The 19,816-nt window shown below is 40.4% G+C and overlaps 1 pseudogene; it reads right to left on the reverse strand.

The window, feature by feature from the left end:
- Nucleotides 1-14,600: 14,600 nt before the first annotated feature.
- On the reverse strand, nt 14,601-19,600 carry LOC122144110 (annotated as a pseudogene).
- Nucleotides 19,601-19,816: the final 216 nt, after the last annotated feature.

The raw sequence follows: 19,816 nt of genomic DNA on the forward strand, positions 1-19,816 counted from the left end.
AAACACAGACCTTCCTCGAGCCGAATCACAACAGACGCGGAAGCGCAGCCTTATGACGTCACTCCGCCAGAGCAAAATTAAAGTCCTCTCTTTCCTTCTCAACACCAGCTTTCGGACAGAGCCAGATCACAGAGAAACCCTGCAGCTGTTCTGACTGTATCATCAAACATTTATATGAGGAATACTATGTATTCCTTATATAGCCTAATTATCATTTATTTAAATATAATATAAATTTAACCTAAAACAGATTTGTTAGACACCCTCTAACTAGATTTAATCCTAACTATATAGAATTAAATTTAATATAACATTATTATTGTGATAAGATTAAACACTTTTGAATATGTTTATAAGACCATTTGGGCTGTTTCATTTAATTTGGTCCTACTTTTTTTCTATTTTCAAATAGTTGTATCTCGGTCAAATGTTGTCATATCCTAACAATACATCAATGGAAAGCTCATTTTTTCAGATGACAAATATCAAATCTCAAAAAAGAAACAAAAAAAACCACTTGACCCCGTTAAGATTAAAATGAAATTAGATTTATTATTATTTTAACACAAAAGATGCTTTATATTATATTTATATATTTATTACATATTTTATGAAATTGTATGAATATACATATGTTAAGATTAAAATGAAATTAGATTTATTATTATTTTAATCTTTTTTTGCAAAATATATTATTTTATAAATATAATGTATATTTTAAATCTATCTGACTGCATAAAAAAAAAGCAAATTCGAGCTGAAGTACATGTCTTCATGCAGCTTCTTCCACGATCTGAAATGTATTACAGAACGATTACATCTCTGTGAAAGCTGCTGTGTGTGACATACAAACAAAAATAACTTCATTCACCGTTAATAATGACAGCAGCATTATCTCTGAGCTTCATGTTATTTTATAACGCTTAACAACATATAATTTATATGCTGATCCTGGTATTACCAGAAGAGGACCTAGACACATGTAATTTATACATTTAAATGCTAACAAGTACACACTATCATAACTGGTTTAGGCTAACGTTGGGCTAGTAGTGATGTTATCTCATAAACAACATTGTAATGGTTTTCTTGATACTCAATAAATTACCTTCGTAATCATGAATACATGTTTTAAAACACTTAAAATATTTAAAAACCTTTATTATTTTTCTCAACTCTCTAACTGTGCGACGAAATTCACTTGAAAGATTCACTTTTCAATCATGATGATGACATGAAAAAATGTCATCTGAAAAAAAAACAAAGACTTTTGAGACGAAAATGACATGAAAATTAGCATTACAACCAGTAGATGGCAGCAGAGAATCACCCATTAGCTCAGTTGTCCTTTCAACTCCCTAGTTTTTTTTTTTTTTTTTCACATCTTGTTTTTGGATTTATTTAAAAAAAAAATACTATTATGAGACATTTTAAGTACTTTTTACTGTACTGAAGTATAGCAAGTGTAGGAAGTCACAGAAATAAGGAGATGATTTCTGTGAATGTGTGAGACTTCTGCTTCATGGTAGGGAAATAAGGAGAAGAATAACAGTGCACTAAACGGTAAAACTGTTTGCACTACAAACCAGTGTGTTCATGATTAAGATATTAAATTAAAATAATATGGTAAGACACACCAGTTTGCAATATCAAGCAGCAAAAAGAGCTGTTTCGAGCAGCTAAATATAGCTGGAAGCAGATGAGACCGGAAGCCAGACACATTAAATTCACAAATGGCCACAAAAGCTCTTTCGGGAAAAATAAGGTGGACATGTTGAGACAAGAGTAGGGGAAAAAAACAGATTTAAACATTTACAAAACTTTACCTTGCATTCAAACTCCTTCCCTTGGTCTGTAATGATTTTCCTAACCATACGGAACAAGTACAGCTTTGGGGTTATTATTGCTGACACCTCAGTTGCTGTCTTAGATTGCATAGGTTCCGCAATCACCCACTCGGTGTACAGGTCAGTCATGGTAAGGACAAACTTGTTGTTGCATGCTGTTTCTGGCAGTGGTCCAATCAAATCCAAACCAAGCACCTCCCAAGGTTCTTTTACCTGCAATGCAAAAAAATTAGCATCAACCAAATACTGGTAAAACTATACACAAGGTTGAGACTTGCTTGTTAATCTCATCAGTTTGCTAAAACATTGTAAGCAGTACCTTAATAGACAGCAAGACTGGCACAAAAGTTTTGACGGGGTCATTCACTGGCAGCGGTTACAGTATCTGACCTGGGGACAAAAACTCTGCCACTGTGGCTTGGAGGTAAGATTTTGCCCATTTGTAATATTTCCACTAGGACCTCTTGTGTACACAACAATTAGCCCTCACCCATATACAAACCCAATTCCAAAAAAGTTGGAGCAATGGAATAATTGGAATGCAATAATTTACAAATCTCATGAAACAGGACCAATTTGCAAACTTATTAGGTCAATTGGCAACATGATTGGGTATAAAAAAGAGCCTCTCAGAGTGGCAGTGTCTCTCAGAAGTCAAGATGGGCAGAGGATCACCAATTCCCCCAATGCTGCGGCGAAAAATAGTGGAGCCATATCAGAAAGGAGTTTCTCAGAGAAAATTTTGCAAATAGTTTGAAGTAATTATCATCTACAGTGCATAATATCATCCAAAGATTCAGAGAATCTGGAACAATCTCTGTATGTAAGGGTCAAGGCCGGAAAACCATACTCGATGCCCGTGATCTTCGGGCCCTTAGACAACACTGCATCACATACAGGAATGCTACTGTAATGGAAATCACAACATGGGCTCAGCAATACTTCTAGAAAACATTGTCGGTGAACACAATCCACCGTGCCATTCGCCGTTGCCGGCTAAAACTCTATAGGTCAAAAAAGAAGCCATATATAAACATGATCCAGAAGCGCAGGCGTTTTCCTCTGGGCCAAGGCTCATTTAAAATGGACTGTGGCAAAGTGGAAAACTGTTCTGTGGTCAGACGAATCAAAATTTGAAGTTCTTTTTGGAAAACTGAGACGCCATGTCATCCGGACTAAAGAGGACAAGGACAACACAAGTTGTTATCAGCGCTCAGTTCAGAAGCCTGCACCTCTGATGGTATGGGGTTGCATGAGTGTGTGTTGGCATGTGCAGCTTACACATCTGGAAAGACACCATCAATGCTGAAAGGTATATCCAAGTTCTAGAACAACATATGCTCCCATCCAGACGTCATCTCTTTCAGGGAAGACCTTGCACTTTCCAACATGATAAAGCCAGACCACATACTGCATCAATTACAACATCATGGCTGCGTAGAAGAAGGATCCGGGTACTGAAATGGCCAGCCCTGCAGTCCAGATCTTTCACCCATAGAAAACATTTGGTGCATCATAAAGACGAAGATGCCACAAAGGAGACCTAAGACAGTTGAGCAACTAGAAGCCTGTATTAGACAAGAATGGGACAACATTCCTATTCCTAAACTTGAGCAACTTGTCTCCTCAGTCCCCAGACGTTTGCAGACTGTTATAAAAAGAAGAGGGGATGCCACACAGTGGTAAACATGGCCTTGTCCCAACTTTTTTGAGATGTGTTGATGCCATGAAATTTAAAATCAAACTTATTTTTCCCTTAAAATTATACATTTTCTCAGTTTAAAACATTTGATATGTCATCTATGTTGTATTCTGAATAAAATATGAAATTTGAAACTTCCACATAATTGCATTCTGTTTTTATTCACAATTTGTACAGTGTCCCAACTTTTTTTGGACTCGGTTTTGTATAAAGCCCACAGCAATGAGACAAGAAGCAGATAAGGCTACTTAACACGTAGATAAGTCTTTTGTATTTTTTTTCTTTGTAGTGCTATCATGGAAGATATGTCCACAAATGTTTTAGGCAAACTTGATGATCCAGAAATATGATTTCTAGAGTATTTTGTATGCATATCCTGCTGTGTCATATTTTCTAACCTTAAGATTGCAACCCTGTCTTAATATTTTTCAGAAGTCTTTCCTTTTTCTCTTCTTTTAGGTCAGTTCTGAAGAAAATGGGACTGCTGGGAAACATAAAGGTGCGGTACAGTATGTAAGTTTTTGACTGTACTAAAGCATAAAAATAACATAATATGTTTTTGCAGATATTTAAGAAACATGCCAAATTAACATACTTGTTTATCTGAAAAAATAATGCTGGTCAGTTATTCTCCTGTGCGGGCCGGAACGTCGATCTCTGTTTTGGTTTGTGAAACCCGCCCACTGCCAGTTTATCCAATTGTATTTCTGCACCCCGGGATGCAGAAAGTATGCCTCAATGTATGCAGCCGACAAATGCGACCCTCCGGAGGACGCAGCAGCAGCCTCTGCAGAAATGAGACACATGTGCGTCAAGTCTGAGGAGGAGGGGCCAGGTGAAAAAAAACCTCTCCAATATTTTGAGTTTGGACTGCAATACCTAGTTCAACTACTCAGTGTCAATATTAAATACAGAGCACCTTTAAAAATGAAATGAATAAAGTTGTTCTGTACATTAATTTTGTAATTTAAATAATTTGTAAATGAAGCAAAGTAATTTCTATGCACTCTTTTATTTTTGTATTATAAGTTGAAACTTGTAAATAAAAGACAAGAGGTAGGTCTGGAAATTGTTTCTTTTTGCAAAGCAAGTTTGTTAATGACGATAATTTGTAAATGACAGAAATTCTTCTATACTTTTATACTGAAAGTACTTTTTTACAGCTAATCACAAAATAACTTCAATTCAACTTCAAAAGATTAGAAAGCTAGTTAGATTTTTTTTTAAGAATACAATACATTTAATTTAAAAGTCCATAAAAGTGACTTTGTGCTTCTTTGGGATTGTGTTTTAAAGCTGATTCTCGAAGATGGCTAAGGACTCAGCTGCTCGGATTGAGTTGGGCAGGTCATTCCACCAGGAGGGAACATTTAATTTAAAAGTCCATAAAAGTGACTTTGTGCTTCTTTGGGGATGCACAATCAAGCGATGTTCATTTGCAGAACGCAAGCTTCTAGAGGGAACATAAGTCTGAAGTAATGAATTTAGGTAAAGGTGTGCAGAGCCAGTGGTGGTTTTGTATGCAAACATCAATGCCTTGAATTTTATGCGAGCAGCTATTGGTAGCCAGTGCAACTTGATAAACAGAGGTGTGACGTGTGTTCTTTTCAGCTCATTAAAAATTAATCTTGCTGCCGCATTCTGGATTAATTGTAAAGGTTTGATAGAACTGGCTGGAAGACCTGCCAAGAGAGCGTTGCAATAGTCCAGCCTGTACAGAACAAGAGCTTGATCAAGGAGTTGTGCAGCCTGTTCGGAAAGAAAGGGCCTGATCTTCTTAATGTTGAATAAAGCAAATCTGCAGGACCGGACAGTATTAGCAATGTGGTCTGAGAAAGTTAGCTGATCATCAATCATAACTCCAAGGTTTCTGGCTGTTTTTGAAGGAGTTATGGTTGATGTGCCTAAATGGATGGTGAAATTGTGATGAAACGATGGGTTTGCTGGAACCACAAGCAGTTCTGTCTTGGCAAGGTTGAGTTGAAGGTGATGGTCCTTCATCCAGCAAGAAATGTCTGTTAGACAAGCTGAGATGTGAGCAGCTACCCTTGGATCATCAGGATGGAATGAGAGGTAGAGTTGAGTGTCATCAGCATAGCAATGGTATGAAAAGCCATGTTTCTGAATGACAGAACCTAATGATGCCATGTAGACAGAGAAGAGAAGTGGTCCAAGAACTGAGCCCTAAGGCACCCCAGGAGTTAGATGTTGTGACTTGGACACCTCACCTCTCCAAGATACCTTGAAGGACCTATCTGATAGGTAAGACTCAAACCACTGGAGTGCGGTTACTGAGATGCCCTTTGCCAGTAGGGTTGACAGGAGGATCTGGTGGTTAACTGTGTCAAAAGTAGCGGACAGATCAAGCAAGATAAGTACTGAAGATTTGGATTCCGCTCTTGCCAGTCTTAGGGCTTCAGCAACTGAGAGTACGGCAGTCTCAGTTGAATGTCCACTTCTGAAGCCAGATTGGTTGCTGTCAAGGAGGTTGTTCTGTGTGAGAAAGGCAGAGACTTGGTTGAACACAGCTTGTTCAAGTGTTTTTGCAATGAATGGAAGAAGGGAAACTGGTCTGTAGTTCTCTAAAAGAGTTGGGTTGAGGGTGGGTTTGTTAAGTAGTGGAGTTATACGAGCCTGTCTAAATGTTGAACACCAGCGTCTCAAGTTACGAATGTAACCATGGTTCCCTGAGTAGGGAATGAAACACTGCGTCCTCTAGGGGTCGCTATGGGGAACACCTCGTCGTGACCCGTGTCTGAAGCATACAAATGAAAAAACACCAACGAGTTGGCCGGCGACAGCCTCTGACGTCACTACCGGTGCGACTATAAAACAGGCACCGGGAAAAACACGTCATTCACTTCTTCGTCTGAAGCTTGCGTCCGAAGCATGGCAGGCAGCTAGAGGACCCAGTGTCTCGTTCCCTACTCAGGAAACCATGGTTACATTCGTAACCTGAGACGTTCCCTTTCAAGGGAACTTCGAACTGCGTCCTCTAGGGGTCGCTATGGGGAACAGTATACCCACGCCTCCATGCTGAGGGGAGTGCAGGCCAGAATCATGGCGAACACTAAGTACCAACTCTACCATTCCAATGGGAGTTGCCCCCGTGACGTTTAGACGGCTGTCTGTGACAATACCCCTTACGGCCAAAGGCCTAAGCTACATACCCAACTTAATTGTTAGGGCCTCGGCCCGGTGGTAGAGCTAAAGTCTTGGAATCAGGAAAGATTCCTTTAAAGGGATACGGCTAGGAACCTAGTATTTTATACTAAGTCTTGCCTGTCACACAGGGGCTACAGCTTGCTTCCTCAAAAGCTTGCTGAAGGAGCTGTCTCAACAGATCTCCAGTAGCAACACCCTGTTTTAGATAGGTATCCGAGGATACATGGGTGGAGTGGCGCCCAAGATGAACGGGGCTTTTACCAGCTCAAGAAAGGGCACGAAGCAACCGCGCGAAGCCCTCACCATATAGGATTTTAGAAAGAACGCAGAGCACTAGCGTGCGAACTTTACCACAGTGTGGATTTCAGAAAGTGTGCAAAGACTTCACGTGCACACTTACCATATCATGGATTTTCAAATACTGTTCTAAGGAGGGGCTCTCGCGGCACTCTGATAGAGCAGCTCATAGATGAAATGGTTTTGCATTTCAAATACAGCTGGAGCGCTCTGGGGGAAAAACAGCGAACTCAATCTCATATGCGAAGAGAGCTCCGAATTCAGAGTAGCACGCTCATAGGCGACCCTTTTTGTAAAAGGGGAGCGCTGCTAAACTACCACGAGAATCGCCCAAATAGCCCCTCATATTGAGGGGAGCGATGCTTGAAGTGTATAAACAAATACATACTGGCTGAATGGAGCCCAAGGAACCAAGGTCTAATCATCTCAAGAAAGGGAACGAGTCCAATCTCGCAACCCTCACACTAAACAATATTTAGAAATTACAAATAGTCTTGCGTGCACACTTACCAATACGTGGATTTTTATAAAGTGCTCAAAGTGTTCACGTGCACACTGACCACCATGTGGTTTTCAGAAAGTACACAGGAACCTTTAGGTACACACGCTAAGCTCTAAGCATCGCAGAGGCGCTGAACCGCACGGGAGAGGCAAGCTCGTTAATCTTGTACAGCTCTGGCGAGGGGAGCATCACCTGAGGCAGTGTATACAGGAAGTCTTCTGTAACTACCACCTCCACTTCCCGCTGGATGCTATAGCACCACTAAGCAGCCAGGAGGCCCCTCAGGGTGACCTGGCTGGACATCCATGAAATTCCCTGCAGTGCTGTCTGATGATCAGCGAGGCTCCCGCAGAAACCTGTGACCTCGGTCGCCTAAACCAGAGCACAAGGCCGGACGGCCGGTGCTGACAAGTGTTTAGTACACGGCGTAACTGCTTAGCACTGTAAAGGAAACTCACAGAGTTTATTAGTAGACACATAACCACCAGCAATTTTTCATAAACATATACAGAAGGGTACATTTTTACTCACCCACCCTGCTGTACTGGATCCCCGCTCAAGGGGAGCCTCCTTTAGTCCGGACCATCAGTAAGGTGGTTACTATGAACATAGAACCAGCCAAAACATCATAGGTCCAGCATAGGAGACTGTTATGTTCGAGAATTTTCCACCTAACCTCGATCAGGTGGAGAGCTGGTGGTTACAGGGGAATTAGGCAGGGGAGGATAAAAACAGAAATGACCACCCAAAGGGAATGAGTAGCTACCTAGGTATCGCTCTGATTCGGACGAGTACGCTGCCTCGTCTGAATCAAATCCCTCAGGTCCTGCTTATGTCCTCGTGACCCACGATTCCTCTTACCCCTACCCGCAGGCGGGGGAGGAGCGCGAGCCGCGACACTAGCCTTCTGCGCCCGTCTTTGATCCTCAGACCGAGACGGGCCAGGACCCCTATGTTGTTCGGGCTCGGACCTGGGACCTTCGTGGAATAAAGGATTTAAAGGCAGCCGAGTGCGTCCTCGCCTCCCTGAACTTCTCGACCACCGTCTCGACGGAGGTACAGAAAAGTTCGGAAGGCAAGACCCGAGCATTGAGAAGAAAGCCCCTTTCCTTCCTCCCGATGTCTGCCAGGTTCACCCACAGATGTCTCTCCGTTACCACCATGGCTGCCATAGACCTACCCATGGCGGAGGCGGCCTGCTTGGTAGCACGGAGAGAGAGGTCTGTGGTGCGGCGCAGCTCGGCTACCTGGACACCTTAAAGGCCCTCGCCTTTATCCAGGTCCTTCAGCAGATCAGCCTGATAAGCCTGAAGCACTGCCATTGTGTGCAACGAAGCCACAGCCTGACCTGCTGCTGCGTATGCTCTGCCATTTAAAGCGGGAAGTATCCTGTAGGGGCTTAGATGGCAAAGAGGGAGGTTTAAGAGAGGATGTTTCCCCCACAGAGAGATAGCTAGCCAGCGTCTCTTCTACAGGGGGCATCTTCTCATAGCCACTTTCGTGCATCCCCTCGATGTTGGCATAACTCGTATGCTGAAACCGATGGATGCGAGAAAAAAACGGCCTCTTCTATTCTTTTTTCCGAATTCTGTGTGTAAATCAGGCAAAAATGGAAGGCTCACCTGGGCTGGAGGGCTATGGTCAGACAAATAACGCTCGTCGAGGCGACCACGCGGCGTCACTTTGCTGGCACGCTTCCATGGCAAGTCCAACTTTGCCGTGGCGCGCGCTCCATAACCTCTAACAGCTCCGCATACGCAGGGCAGGAAGATTGAGAAGGCTCAGCCTCAGCTTCTTAACCCTCAGACATCTCCTGCTCTTCCTGGGCAGAACCAAGCAGAGCACTAACTTCAGTATCAGAAAGTGTTAATGACAACACATCTTCTTCCTGAAGTTCACTCTCGTCTGCCGCCGAAGAGCGTGAAAGGGAAAGTCCCTCTCTAAACTCCTCAGCGAGATCCACCTGCGATCCCCACGAGCTCATTCTCCTTTGTGCCTCAGCAGCAGCGGGTCCTGAACCGCGGGAAGCAGATGGCTGTCCCTCTTTCCTCGAAAAGAGAGACAGACGAGAGCGGAGCTTTTTCATAGAAAAACGCTCACAATGCACGCAAATCGCCCCCCTCAAGGACGTCGTCGCGTGAGTGCTCTTCGCCCAAACAAAAGACGCAAAGACTGTGTGTGTCATCAGGTGTCAAATAATGCCGACACGGATGTACACACTGCCTAAACGCCTTGCTAGTGGATGCCATGATAATTACAGAGAAAGATCGCTCTTACCGTGGTCGTTTCTCAGATGCACGCTTCAAACAAAACAGTCAGTGAAGACGAAGAAGAGAATGACGTGTTTTCCCGGGTGCCTGTTTTATAGTCGCACCGGTAGTGACGTCAGAGGCTGTCGCCGGCCAACTCGTTGGTGTTTTTTCATTTTTATGCTTCAGACACGGGTCACGACGAGGTGTTCCCCATAGCGACCCCTAGAGGACGCAGTTCGAAGTTCCCTTGAAACGGAAACACCAGTGTGGAGGGATATGGTTAATGATGTGAGTGAGTGCAGGTACAACTGCAGGAGAAATGGCTTGAAGGAGATGAGATGGAATAGGATCAAGCGGACAAGTAGTAGGATGATTAGAAAGGATGAGTTTGGAGACTTCTGCCTCAGAGAGTGAAGAGAAGGATTCGAATGAGTGTATGTTTGCTGGTGAGATGTCCTTGACAGATTGTGGTGTGGAAAATTGTGCACTGATGTTTTTAATTTTATTAATGAAAAACGTGGCAAAGTCGTCAGCTATTAGAGATGAAGCAGGAGGGGGAGGAGGAGGACAAAGGAGTGAGGAAAATGTTTTAAAACGCATGTGAGAGTTAGACGAATTGTTAATTTTGTTATGGTAGTATGTCCTTTTAGCAGTGGAGACATTAGCAGAGAAGGAAGAGAGGAGTGACTGATACACATTAAGGTCTGTAGTATTTTTGGATTTGCGCCACAACCTTTCAGCAGCTCTAAGCTTAGAACGGTGTTCGCGTAGAACATCAGATAACCAAGGGGCTGAAGGGGTGGTACGGGCTGACCTGGAAGACAAGGGGCAAACAGTGTCTAAACAAGATGTAAGAGTGGAGCAGAAAGTATCAGTAGCACTGTTAGCATCAAAAGATAGTTTAGGGGAAGGAAGCGAAAGATGAAACCATTGCAGATAGCTGGGAGGGGGAGAGTGAGCATAGGTTACATCGAAAGATTGTTGAGGTTAAGAGTGAGGAGGAAGTGATCTGAGGTGTGCAGTGGAGTAACCAGTACATGATCAGTGGAGCAGTGTCGTGTGTAAATAAGGTCCAGTTGGTTGCCTGATTTGTGAGTAGTAGTAGTTGACACTCGGTTGAGATCAAAAGAGGCAAGCAGAGTGTGGAAGTCAGCAGATAGAGGTTTATCTAGGTGGATATTGAAGTCTCCAAGCATAACTAGGGGAGTGCCATCCTCAGGAAAGTTTGAGAGCTGCACATCTAATTCATCCAAAAAGTGACCTAGTGGTCCTGGGGGTCGATAGACAACTACAAAATGTATTTTAAGAGGGTAGGTAACAGTAACTGAATGAGATTCAAAGGAGCTGTTGATACCCAAAGATGGTAAAGGATTACATTTCCAATCATTAGAGATAAGCAGACCAGTACCTCCCACCTCTTCCAGGTAAACGGGGGAGTGGGAAAATTAGAAATTATTGGAGAGATGCTAGCGACATGCTAGTAACTTGCTAATCATGCTAATGACATGCTAGCAACATACTAGTCACTTGCTAATCATGATAGCAACATGCTAGTTTCTTGCTATTCATGCTGGAAACATGCTAATCATGATAGCAACATGCTAGTCACTTGCTAATCATGCTGGAAACATGCTAGCGACATGCTAGTAACTTACTAATCATGCTAATGACATGCTAGTCACTTGCTTATCATGCTAGCAACATGCTAGTCAGTTGTTAATCATGCTAACAACATGATAGTGACATGCCAGTCACTTGCTAATCGTGCTAACAACATGCTAGTTTACTATTTCTTATCTATTTATCTATCTATTTATCTGTCTATCTCTTTTTCTGACAGATTGTATTGCCTTCAAAACTTTGAAACTACTTCAAATTAGTTAAAACTGAAAACCCTCAAACTTTAAGCTTTTAAAAACTTCTTCAAACTTTTTGGCTAGGCTTTTTCAAGCCAACTTAAAGTTTGCCTACAAACTTTACTATCTAGTTATTGTATTATTCTTTAACTTACATTGGAAAGGCTTCCGTGACCTCTCACGAGGTCACTACATATTAACTACATTAAACTACATATTTATACTAAATTCTCTCACTTAACACAGTACTTTTTAAACAATTTATTAACAGACTGTGTACTTTCCCAGATGTTTTCCCCAACAACTGCTCAAGTGTCATGTTTTGTAGATCAATTTGTGCCAGCTCTGCCCTATCCCCCTCATTCTTTTCACAGTCTAGTGGCACGTGTTTCACTGTCTCTTGTACATTAAAGTGGCATAGTGCATAGTCCAGAAGGATATTTCCCTATTCTATGTTGCATTGAATTTAAACCAACATGACTTATTCTAAGACATGAGACAAAGGCCCAATCCCATTTCTACCTCTTAGCCCTTGCCCTTTCCCCTACCCCTCTGTTTTGTGTGAAGGGGTAGGGGTGTCTTGATTCTGGGTAGGGGAAGGGAAAGGGGTATAAAACAGAATTGGGATTGGGCCTAACATTCTCTTCATATGTTAGTGGCTACTTGTTTCTGTATGTTGTATGAATGACGTCCTGTGTCCGCTAAGTCCCAATATTCCTGCCATCTTTCTTTTGAGTGAGTGTTCTTTTATGATGGTCTTGATCTCTGCCCTACTTAATGATATATATCTACCATTTCACGGCCTGTTTACAGCTGTTTTGATCCATCTGTAAAGATTTTGCTGAGTTATATGTGTTTCTAGGTCAACATATTTTGCTGACCCTGGAACATCATTTTAATCCAAAAAATTAGTCTTGACCATATTCCTACACCCAAACTATGTTGAAGACACACTGTTCTGTCAAAAATGAAAGATGAATGACATTGATGTACAAGAACCAAAACACTGACTGTAAACCTAAACTTCACAAAATTATGAACAGGTACTTCAAATCTGATTGGTTAATCGCAATGTTGTTCCAGGGTTGATCCAGGAACATGTCACACTTGGTAAAAAATCAGGTTCTGTAAATATGAACAGTTAATCCTGATACTGCTTTACATAGTATGGAACTATTACCCATTGTGGTATTATCTCCTTTATTATTTGTTGTATCTACAGCTTGTATCTACAGATGGCTTTATAAATTTCCAGGGCGGTATCACTGACACTGCCACAGTGGGACTTACTTGCAACTGATTTATAGCTGCATTTTGTGCCTTTGCAGACCCTACTAATCCAAAACTATAGAAATCTTTTTTTATCGTGATCCTAGCATTCTTGTAAAAAAGACTTTGTGGGGTGTACCCTATTATGCCCTTACAAACTAGTCCAATATGCCAACATGATCTTGTTTTATGGTACTAAATTTCCTACACCTTCTGCCTTATTTTATTTATTATCAGGTTAGGTAAAGTCAAAAAAGTAAAATCTGTCCTATCTCATAAGCATCTGAGTTCACTTCAACATGGTCTGTTCTGGCTTAGCTATAAATCAATGCCAGGGGAGGAAGACTTGTGTTTTATAAATACAAGTCAGTTACTTTATTACAGTTACTAAAGCAAGCAGTACACATATTCTACTAAATAAAGTATAAATATGAAAAAAGTTCTTTGCACAAGGCAATATCAGCAATGGTTCTGGTGCCGGATAAGCTCTTCAGGTGGTCTCGAGGCAACATCTGATCTCATCATCACTTCAGTCCTTTATAGACTGTAGGTGGATCAAAATGTCTTGTGACAACATACTGGAAATCCCCTAAGAAGTCGTTTATAAAAAACCTTGCATCATTTTTCTTCCAAAACAAAACTCAGGCTATATATTTGCAAGACTTTATCATATTGACACCAAACTTATGTTTACGTGCACACTTTTTGTTTCAATTTATGAATTCATTCTGATTCATGAATCCAAACGTATTGTTTACATGAATGCTAAACAAATGATCATGTTGATATGTGCTTTTAAATGCTGCACACATCTAATCAGAATTTTTTTTTTTTTTAAAGAGCAGACTGAAACACATGAACCGCTGTGCTATATTTATCAAGCATTAAAAATCAATCCTTTCCAGGGCACAAAACAAGAAGTCTGTGGATGAGAGTATGAAGTGAGGACTGATGGAGCATTGTTTTGCTCCACTTCACAGACAATGAGTGGTAGGATTGACTACACCACATCAGTTTGGTCACAGCACCACCTACTGGTGGAAAGTGATAAGCAATAAATCATATTATACAATTTATTTTAAAGATTTTTCAAGCTTACTGAATAAATGCAAAATGTTTTAATTACTCTGTTGTAATCAATCTGATCCTGCTTTTGGTGTTTGGGCCCAATAATTGCTTCTTGCTGCTATATTAGGTGTGTTCAAACTGGAACCACGTTGTGACGAGTGGAGCAGGTGTCGCTCATTTCCAAATCACTCCACCGGCCTAGCTCCGTTCCCACGGCTCTCGGCCCCCGCCCCAGTCGTCACACAAGTCTACAGACGGCGGTCAACCGGATCTGCCATTTGCAGTCGGGGGAAGCGTCAAGTCAGACACTTTCAGTTCCCGCTGAGCAGAATGATCAGTGTATGACACCTAAGTACCGCAAGAGCGATTCGAAAGCATAAGGATGTGTCTTCTCTCCTATCACTCTCTCATGGTACTTTGATGTCATACAGTGATCCTTCTGTGCAGCGCTGCTTTAAGTTGAACACGCCTCTAGGTTCTATGGCTACCCCTCATGTGTTCCCATGTCCACTGGCTTCCCCTCTCAGTATGAAAAACATGTGACACACTGTTCTGTCAAAAGAATATTTTGCAAGGCATTCAAGAGGAAAATCAACTAGACATGCATGAGCAGAATTTATTGTTTGCAAAAAAAACTGCATACATTACAGAGTATACATTATGGCCATGCCTCCAAGTATACGTGCTTACATATGTTTATCAGGCACAGATTGCGTAGATAGCCTAATGAGTTTGCTGAACAAAAAGAATAAAAGCTCAATGAAAGTTATGAAGAGAAAATCATTCATTAATAACATCACAGTTTTGATCACTGATGTAAGCAATTCCTGGAAAAGGAAATGTACTTATCTCTTTTAGGGCAGACAGAAGGGATCCACAACGTTATTATTCACACATTTCCGGCATCCCATCGCATTTCTGTTTCTCCTACACCGATAAAGAGGCACTATCTTATCAATGTTATGAAAAACCGGCCTTTTCATCCCTGTCATTGTCCCTGTGCCAGATCTCTTGGAAGACAAAGGCATTCATTTGGCCTTTTCTTCCCCTTTTATTTATCCAGTTTCTAAGACCTTCTGTAATATTGTCTGCACTCTGAAGGCATGTTTCCACACAAGGTGAGTTGTACGAATAAAACACTACACAGCTCTGGTTTCTTGCCTTTTCAAGAAGTTTGTCCATGAGAGAGTTACCTACAGGATAGAGTAGAACATGCTCAGAATGTTCTGTTGTTTTCTCATCTATTTTTACTGGCCGTGAAGCTATTACATTTTTGGGCTTTGTGCAAAGCTTACATGTGACACCTTTTTTGAGAAGCATTTTCACTTGTGCTGCATCATCCTTGTCAAACACATTCTTGATTTTAGTATTTTTATCTATACAATGAGCAGGTGGGACATAGATTGATAATGCATACTGAGCATCAGCTCCTTGCCCGGTCTTTGGCTGGACACTGAAAGACATAAAACAGCATAAGGTTAGGTTACACTTTATTTTTTAGTCCACTTTAGACATTCTACTAACGATAAGTAACTTTGTAACTACATGTCAACTACATGTCAACTAATTCTCATGAATTTGCAACTACATGTCTACTAACTCTCAGAGTAGACTGTTTAGGGTAGGTTTAGGGTTAGTGTTAGGGGTAGGTTTAGGGTTAGTATAAGCTGCCAATAAGTTGACAAAGAAAGTGTTAGAAGATATTAAGCAGACAGTCTACTAATACTCTACTAACTGCTAGTTGACATGTAGTTGCAAAGTTACTTACTGTTAATAGAATGTCTAAAGTGGACTATCGAAATAGAGTGTTACCTATGGTTATTGCAATTATCATAAAACATTATAGTATTTGCCTTGTTCCATGGCATTTTGTTATTCAAACCACATGCATGGTTCAAACTGAATATATTGATTCATTCATCGACTTCAAGCACAAATGTACTTACTTGTCATAAAAATACTGGGTCATTTGAGCAAGACACACAGTGTTCACATCTTGAATGCCTTGAACACACAGATGAAGCAGGCAGAGGAAGATGACGAGACCCCTCACTGGTATCACAGACACCTAAAGTGAAAACATCACTCATTTCAGCACAAAACTTGGCTTCAGTTCATGATCTGAAGAACCAGAGTGTTAAGGGGGCACTCACACTAGGCATGTCTGCCACAAACCGAGTCCGAGCACAATTATCCCCCCTCCCGGCCAGTAGCGATTATACATTTTGTTAGGGCAGATTGTTGGACATAGCACTAGTTTATCATAAACGTTTTGTAAGCTTTATATTCTAAAAACTGAACACATGCAGAACACTTTTGGCGGAGGTTTGCTTTATTCAGTCTGATGGTAACAGACTTTAAATACTACGACACTCAAAAGTTCTACCTTAGAAAAATAATTGCCTTAAAGACATAGTTGACCCAAACATGAAAATTCTGTCATCATTTCCTCGCCCTCAAGTTGTTCCAAATCTTTATAGATGGTTTCATTGGGCACAAGCGCCTGGCCCTAAGTTAACTTCTGGTCTGTGTTTGTTTATTGGTCTGGCTAGTGGCGCAGACTACAAACGCATTTAATGTTAAAGTGGTATACCACTCAGGTGGTTGTTCTGTGGGAAGTGTTTCCCATACATTTATTTATTTGTGGTGACCCGCCACTATATCAAAATGAAGCGCGGGTGTTTCTATATAACTGTATTTCTGAAAGAAAATTTTCAATGTAATTTTATTTCATCTTGCATGTTATATGGCTGATAAAGCAGCATTTGTGAGCAGAGCGCTGCTTTGTGTACAGCTGTTACCCAGGGAAACCTCTATTTCTCCCGCTTTGAAGCACCTCCTGCTGGCAGAGACTACATTTGCATTTTCAATAGGCCCGTCTGATTTACACAGCAAACATATTTTGCTTGTTATCAAAAAATAATATACTCTAGAGGGACTTAACCTTTTGTTATTGATTCTATTTGGAAGTCTACCAGAAGATAAGTTAGGGCCACAAAAGCGTGCATGCATAGAAACATTTGTTTATGTTGTTGCCGTTGAAACAGTCTATAAGTTTCTTTGTTCTGTTGAACACAAAGGAAGAGTTTTGTTGGTAACCAACCAGATCTCGGCCACCAATTGACTTCCATAGTATTTATTTTTCTTTCTTACATGGTAGTGAATGTTGGGCAAGATCTGTTTCATTACTGACATTCTTCCAAATATCTTCCTTTGTGTTCAGCAGAAAAAAGGAATTTGGGGGGGAAAAAAATTAGTTTTAGTTTGGTAGTTATTTTCTGCCTTAGAAATGACAATACAATTTTTTTATTTCTGGTTTACAAAACAAGTTTTTTGACAAATTCCTCCTAACAAATTTGTGTTTTCTCTCATGGTGGGTGGTCAAATAAATTTAAGCATTATTAATATTTATATTGAACAAAATTATAAACGCAACACTGTTTTTTGCCCCCATTTTTCATGAGCTGAACTCAAAGATCTAAGACCTTTTTCTATGTACACAAAAGGCCTATTTCTCTCAAATATTGTTCACAAATCTGTCTAAATCTGTGAGCACTTCTCCTTTGTCGAGATAATCCATCCACCTCACAGGTGTGGCATATCAAGATGCTGATTAGAATCTTAAAATACGTCCAAGAGTTTTACACTCTTTAGTCTGTTATTGTGGCGATATTTCCACGCCCCAAAACGTGACGCTGAATGAAACTATCTGTGATTGGTTGTTTGACATGTCAGTCAAACAGCCTCATGGGCGGGATTCCAGACCTTCAGCCGACTAAATCTGTCAGTGCTGACCCTTAAAACCCAATGCTTCATATTACTGTTTCCATACAGAGCTACAATACATTTTAATTAATATTCTATTTGATTAAATCTGTCTGCCTTCTTACTGATAGAGTGGCATATATTGAATCTGAGCTCTTAACCAAATGTTATTGTTTTCAAAAGAGAGCCTGCATACAAGATGCAAGTGTGGAACATAATGTTGTAATTGTAATTAGCATACAATTTCAGAGTGCATCAATGAAATCGTTCAAGCAATCATTCAACACAGGTCAGCAATAAATTGGGGGGGATGATCAGAAAATGTTGTCAGCTGAATGACTGTTGAAATGTGAAAGGAATGATCCAAACCTATGTGAGGAAATTCTCAATTAAATAACTCAAGGTGTTTATATCCATTTATTATAAAAAAGAGAGCAGAAATAGGCCAATGTCATTTGCAGATATTCCTCCAGTTTCCAAGTTGATAGTAAGCTAACTACTTTAAGTTATAACTCCTCTACACTGACAAGTTTTAGGTACTAGTAGCTACTAGAGTGCTAATATTGTGTTACTCATGTGTCCCTGTGTAGTTAATTCATTGATGGAACAGTATTCTAAAGTATTATTGGATTTTTTTTTAAGCTTTCAGTGCACACATAAAATACAACAACAGTAAGACATATATAAAAAAAAAAAAAAATAGCATTAATGAATAAGTATAAGATAGTATAAAACAGAATAGCCAAAGCCTTAAACGTCACATTGGAATCTGTAATTTACATTTCTTTAGTCATTTAGCAGACACTTTTATCCAAAGTGGACTTACAAATAATAAATTTGACTGGAATTTTTTTTTTAATAAAAAATTAACTGAATAAGGAATACATTTTCAAGGAAAACCTTTCTTCTCAAAACTACTTTCAAGTTTCAGATTAAAGACGGTATTTTAAACCATTTGACTTTGTCATACATCCCGTTCTGATTCTTGCGCACGTTAGTTCTGCTCCCTACGTACGGTAACCAGGCAACTATGCAAGAATCGTTCAGTCGTGGTATGGTTGCGTAAAGGGAAACATATTCCGAGGGGAACGGAATCGGCTGCTTCACCAGTCCGCCCAGTACACAGATTTCATATAAACATGATGAAAACCATAATATTGCATATCTTTTCATCACAGATTGATGAGAGAAGTGAGCACGCAGGTAGCAGAGCCTGTGTGCCTGAGGCTTGTCTGTGTCGAATGAGATCTGAAAGCGTGAGTGTACTAGCAAGAAAAGTTTACTTCGTTTCGGTGACAGTACTACATTAACGTACTATAATATAACATACTGTAGTCCTGATAATGCCAAATGTGTGATTTTATCAGTAAAAATGGTCCTACATATTTCTATGTATTTTAGTCAGTGACAGAGTGCAAAAACATAAGGGTCCAACAAATTTTAGCTTCAAAATCATTAATATATTTATTCTTGTGTCACCACTGTCCTGTGACGGGACCAGAACCAATTTCAAGTCTATTCAAGTCCACCATCCAAGTCCATAACAAATTTAGCAAAGCAACAGCACATTTTTAATTTTTACCATGTATAGAATAAACTTTATTTTAGCTTAAAAATTTTATGATATGATGGTATTATGAGTTCATTATCGAGATATGCATTGCATTGTGACATGATTGTATTGTTAAAAACCTCTATAATGTGTTAAAACGAGCTACCAGAGTGTGAAGTCTTTCTCTTATGATGACTTACCATTTTATCTGCTGTTCAGAATCAGAAGTTTCAGAGATGCTGTGTGAATCTACGGTGAAGCAGGAGTGAAGAGGAACAGGACGCAGGTGGTTTTTATTCTAACACTTGACCAACCCTCGTCTTCAACACCAATCAAAATTGTCCACACTTGCATTACTAACTCTTTTAATAACATCACTGAATGTCTTTGCATGTCTCTCCATATACGGTATGCTGCTGTTCCTTCAGTAGTTCCTTCAAGAACTCTAAGGGTTTATCCAGAAACTGTGCTGGTTAATCTTTTTTATAAGCTGTGCAACTTTTTTCAGTATTCTTTGATGACTTAAAAATGTTAAAAGTTC

The sequence above is a fragment of the Cyprinus carpio genome, unplaced genomic scaffold (assembly GCF_018340385.1).
Source record: "Cyprinus carpio isolate SPL01 unplaced genomic scaffold, ASM1834038v1 S000006590, whole genome shotgun sequence".
Classification (NCBI taxonomy): domain Eukaryota; kingdom Metazoa; phylum Chordata; class Actinopteri; order Cypriniformes; family Cyprinidae; genus Cyprinus; species Cyprinus carpio.